Source organism: Trachemys scripta, chromosome 1 (assembly GCF_013100865.1).
Source record: "Trachemys scripta elegans isolate TJP31775 chromosome 1, CAS_Tse_1.0, whole genome shotgun sequence".
In the NCBI taxonomy this organism is placed as follows: Eukaryota; Metazoa; Chordata; order Testudines; family Emydidae; genus Trachemys; species Trachemys scripta.
The window spans coordinates 231,673,080-231,679,165 of NC_048298.1; positions in this window are offsets into that span (position 1 = coordinate 231,673,080).

A 6,086-nucleotide genomic window follows, 5' to 3' on the forward strand; every position below is an offset into this window, starting at 1 on the left:
TTGAATAGGGATTGGGAGTGGCTGGCTCACTACAGAAGCAGCTTTTCCTCTCCTGGAATTGACACCTCCTCATCTATTATTGAGAGTGGACTACATCCACCCTGATTGAATTGGCCTTGTCAACACTGGTTCGCCACTTGTGAAGTAACTCCCTGCTCTCCATGTGTCTGTATATAATGCCTGCATCTGTAGCTTTCACTCTATGCATCCGAAGAAGTGAGGTTTTTACTCACGAAAGCTTATGCCCAAATAAATCTGTTAGTCTTTAAGGTGCCACCAGACTCTTTGTTGTTTTAGTCTCTAAGGTGCCACAAGTACTCCTGTTCTTCTTTTTGCGGATACAGACTAACACGGCTGCTACTCTGAAACCTAAAAGTTAAGTGTTGCCACATTCAGCGTTGCAATGCCTACAGGTCTTTGTGGATCATCCAGGCCTTAGGTCTTGGCTACACTGGTGCTGTACAGCGCTGCAACTTGCTGCACTCAGGGGTGTGAAAATGCCACCCCCCTGAGCACAGCGAGTGCAGCGCTGTAAAGCGCCAGTGTAATCAGAGCTTGCAGCGCTGCACGCTCGCTCGCAGCGCTGCAAGCTACTCCCCTCAGAGAGGTGCAACTACACCACTGGCGGTGCAACTACACTCGCGCTTCACAGCGCTGCCGGAGCAGCGCTGTGAATTCTCGAGTGTAGCCAAGGCCTTATATGGTTTTAAAATTTTTATCCTAGAGCTCACTTCTGTCAGGATCCCAAAAACAGAGGCCAGCCATCAGAAAGGATTTAGGGGTGGTATTAAAAGCTGCGATCAAAGCTTAAGTATTCTCTGGTATTTTGGACTCAGTAACAAATGTCAGGGATCTTGGGGGTTTTCACTTTCCTCTGCAGCATGTGGCACTATTCACTTGCCAGGATCATCTGGGTGTATCTCACTTAAACCACCCCAGGGAAATGATTATTTTCCTATTAAGTTAACAAAAATAAAAACCAGATCAACAGTTAATGTCCTGTCTGGTTATTCTTTATTGCTATGCAGTCTGAGTCATTACTTGTCAGCTGACCCTGGCTAGTTAATGTGGTTACAAATCAATATGGATATTGTAAAAACTAGTAAATTCAAGACCTTATGTTGTGTAAGTCTTCCTCCTATCCTCACTCTCTTGCCTGTTACCTCTCCCTTTATAGTCTAGGTTAGATCGGACATAATACAATAAACTTCTTGAAGCAGGAACTGTGCCTCCTTTTTGTCTGTATAGCGTGATACACATTTAAATTGCTGTACAGATAATAGCTATTACACGCACTCAAGAGGCAGTATGCAAACTAAAAGAAGAATGGCCAAGTTGGATGGGGTTGTTTGTGTTTGGTGCAAAATGGGCTTGCATCTACATGTGGTTGACTAGTCCAGGAAAAAGGATGTAACAGCCCTAGAATAAAGTTCCCTAGTTAATACTCAAGGGATGCAGCAGTGAGGTATCACTTGGTGCACCTAGATGACACTAGTGTTAATGTTACTTTTTGGCATCTACACAAATGGTATATGTCAAAGTTAGAATCAGGACTCACAATTTTGTCAAGACCACTCTTTTATTAGCACAGCGCTCTGCTAATACATTTAGGTAATGTGAGCCCCACACCAGACCCAAACAATCTTATTCATACAGGTAAAAGGGAACAAACTAAACAAAGGGACAAAGAGAGTAAAATAGTAAAAAATACCTGAGGCACAATATGCATATCCTGCTTCCCTACTAACTCTTATCGATCTAAGGCTAATGCTTCACCAATCGACCTTAAGTACAGCACTTATTCTACCTTAATGTCTGCCTTCCTGGCACCTGGATTGCGACATTTCTCACTTCTACTTAAAGGCACATACAGCATTCTTTAATTCATTCTATTTCTTTAATATAATTCATTTCACTTTCACATATACTTAGTGAAAATTACAAATGCTTCAGTTTTCTTATGGAATTGACTTCAAACCTCCCTGAACATGGAACATTTCATAGGGCAAAACTACCTAGTTGTTTGGCAATCAGGGATTGCTGTGGATTTGCCATTTTTTAATTTTTTTAATACCTCATGTTGGCATGTGTGCCTGTTTTACACTTATTTGTTTTCCTTTCTAGTCTGCCCACTGAGTCTGAATTATGAACAAATGACCTCCTGCTTTATTTTCTATTCTGTGCTTGGCTGTGGCATGCCCAAAAGGTATCCATATAGCAATTGGGATGTTGCACTGTGATTTGCAGTTTATATCAGCAGTTCTCAATGCGCAGCAACCCTCTTCTGACAACAAAAATTATTACATGACCCGGGGTGGGAGGAGCAAAGCCCAAGTCCCACCACCCGAGGTGGGAGGGCCAAAGCTCCGCCTCCCAAGACTGAAGCCGAAGTCTGAGCCCTGCTGCCCCAGGCAATGGGGCTCAGGCTTTGGCTTCAGCCCTGGGCTCCAGCAGGTCTAAAGCCAGCCCTGGCGACCCCATTAAAATGGGGACCTGACCCACTTTGGGGTCCCGAACCACTGTTTGAGAACCACTTCACTGTATCTAACACAGTATATTCTCCACAAGCAACGCCTGTGGCTGAATTCTTAAGACCATGACTTGCAGATAAGTGGAAGCTGTGTGTGGACACATTAGTCCTGTGTTTTTTTTATTCTACTCCCTGCACCAGCGGTTATTACTAACACTGCTGTTTTGAAGACACTGAAAAAGAGAGACTTTTAAGGTAGCTTACTGCAACTAATTAATTTGTATCTAATTTTAGTAGAAAAGGATCGTTGTATTTGCCTTGTCTTCAAACCACATTAAATATACACATTTGAAAATGTCAATAGCCATTTAGCAATGCCTGTTTCAAATGAAAATCAATAGCATGCTATTAGGCTCATCATACTGCTCAGCCTCTTATGCATCATTAAAATGTATTTTAAAAGCTTTTAACATAAATGGAAGTTGGGAAAAATGAGACATTCTGAGGATGTGCAGCATACTTAAAAGGCAATAAAGAATCAAATGGGAAACTTTAGAGGGATTTGGAAAGAATGTCCAGCAAAGTATTCACTGGGTGTGTAGAAAACCTTATCAAATTAACAAAAAAGGACTGTGTGAGGGAAGCAGCGTGTCAGTGGAGTTGAGCCAACTGCTGAGGAAAACAAAGTAATAAAACATTTTAAGATACTTTTACAAATGGGCTTGCGGCTCTTGTCATCCTCCCTTTGTTTGATCTATAATATCACTGCTCCACAATGCTAAGTAATGTATCTAAAAATACCATTCACATTTTATTTTCCTTCCAGAGAAGAATCACATTAAGTCCTAAAAGCAAGTTTAAAAATTAATATTTCTGAGCTTCTTCCTGGTGACCACCATCTTGCTGAAAAGTGACATCATTTGTGACAATCTAGGGCCCAAATTCAGACAGTGTAAATTGCTTCTTCTGTCTGAAATAGCACATAAATAATCAGAACTTTGTGATTTAACATTTAAACAAAATATAAAAAATTGAAAAAATAAAATTCTCTTTCTGCTACAGAGAATGGGATGGCAACAGTTGTTCTTAAAAAAGCAAAATTTCCTTGTGAGCTAAACTATTGTGCATATGGCCAGGATCTATGTATTCTCCTTACTTATTCTGATCTCTTGTCTGGACATACCACCCTTAATGTAGTTGAGATAACTTTTTTCAAATTCATCATATTTTAAACAAAACATTATGGACCAACATCAATTGTGGTGTAAGCAAAGTGTAACTCCATTTACTTCAGTAGAGTTACTATACTAAGGTTAACATTTTCTCCTTAACTATAGAAGGAAGGATGAAGATTACATTCAGGGTAAATTTTTTGAAGAATTATCTGCCTTAGAATGGGATTTATACATCAAAAACAGTCTCCAAAGAACCATCTGCATCTAATCCTGAGTTCTGAGCTGGGGTACAAAACAAGAACTTCCTAGGATACCAAAATCTGTATGTTAAAATATGTGGTGGTTACAGTCATGTTCAGGTAGGCACCAAAATATATAAATGGAATTTTCAACTACAGATATTGTTTTTACAGAGTCCTTGTGCAGACAAAACTTCTTTGCTAGTTTAAGGAATAAATAAGGAGTTCAAGATTTGCTGCAGAAATTGGGCATCTCATGATAGTAACTGATAGTCAATAACTTTTTTCCTATTGACTTAGTTGATACTTATTAAAACAATCCTTGAAATTTTGCACTTTGTCATATCTCAGGGGGGAAAATCCTTCCTGAAGGCTACCCAGTTTTGTGAGTAAGAAATAGGAAAAACTGTTTTCCTTGCTATAGAATAGTTAGGCAGATAAATAGAAAAATGATTCACAAACAATTTGGGTGCTTCAACCATACTCACCGCCCTTTTTATTTGCTTTTTCTGAACATTTATGCAAACAGTTTTATTTGTAAGATTCTTGACAAGTGAATTTCAGGTTCACGGTCAACATTAATTTAGCCTGTAAGCCTCTGATCCCGCAACTGGATCTGCACCGATCAGGACCTAAATTAAATTGCTTTTGGGTGGAAGCAGTAGAAGTCCAGTGGGGCCAGGATTTCAGCACTAATGAAGGCATCTCCTATGCTGTAGAAGGTGAGTATGTAGAGCTACATGAACTTTAGCATGCCTTTCTATGTGGACTTCTGATATTGGTTGAAAAGGAGAACTTTCATTAGAATGTACAGCAGACAATTGGCTCAATAATACCTCTCTGTGTAGACATGTTTATGTTTTGAAGTCAACCAGTTTTCAGCACACTTATGCAGCTGCTGTACTATAATGGTTGGGCCTGGAGCTATGAACAAAAGTTCAAGCTGGCATCTTTAAAAACTAACTACTAACTTGAGATTTATTCTTGTATGGTTATCCAGTAAGGCTTGTGGTATTGCCTGTAGTACTGATGCTATACCAATATGTCTATATTTCTCATTACAAGGAATTACAGATAGTTTAAAAAAAAATCTGTTTCTGCTATAGTTGTCTCATTCATGGTTTTCTGACGTGCCTAGTTGTAGTGAAGAAAGCCTTTTTTAGAGAAAGGCTTCCTTTTTTTAGGGGGAAAAAATCATTACTAGGTATGATTGCTAGAAAGATGTGTAAATAGACCCAGATCGACTACATCTTCTCCTTCCATGAGTGTTACTATATAAAAACATCCCAAATGGGATGGAACACTTAAACTATCAAGGAAATGAGAATAATAAAATCTGGCAGTGCTTCAATTTCATTTTTGGCCATAGGGTGGATCTCACCCCTGCCCAGCCTGTTCTTGAAAATGAGGCAGGTGATGTAACAAACAAACAAAAAACAAAACAACCAACCACACCTGGGTAGGGAGTTACTTTTGTTTTTAGCTATTTAGCCTGGTTGCTGAAAGAACCTAAAATACAATCTCTATAGCAAATCAAACAATTTGCTATAACTCTTCTTTCTCTGTCTCTTTCCCTGTCCCGCTCTCTCTGCTGCCTCCTCCCTTACAAAATGTATTTGGGGTTCGCTGGTCCTGGGATATTTTTGTTCCGTTGTTCTTCTCTATTTTAAAGTGTAGTTGCAAACAAGATCACTGACCATTTTAGCAAGGAAAGAAAAGCAACTTCTACACTCAAATCATTGAGCTTTTTCTTTAGCTTTACCTACTGTTAACAAATCAATCTAATCCGCGCCTATCATGATCTGATTATGGCAATACAAGTAGAATTCCTTTTAAATTACTAACACGACACTGCCAGTCAAATAGATTGCTAAAGCGTTATCTTGCCAAGCCAAATTGCCAATGACACTGTTTAGTCTGCAATGGGCATCTGCCTGAGGAGATCTTCTGAAGCCTCAGGAAAGCCTGTGGTCTAATAAGCAAGCGCAGGACTCCGGGTTTCTGTTCCCAAGTTATTTGTAAAGAGAGGCTGAAGCTCGGCCGGGCCCGCTAGCACGACGAGGGCGTATTCGCGGATTCACGTAGCTCGGGCGCACCAGGCAGCGGCCCATACACGGCCGGGTAAGACACACCCCGAGTCTGGGCGGCCCAGCCCGCTGCGGTGGCGGCCGGGCACTGGCGGCCCAGGGCTGCGCTCTTAGG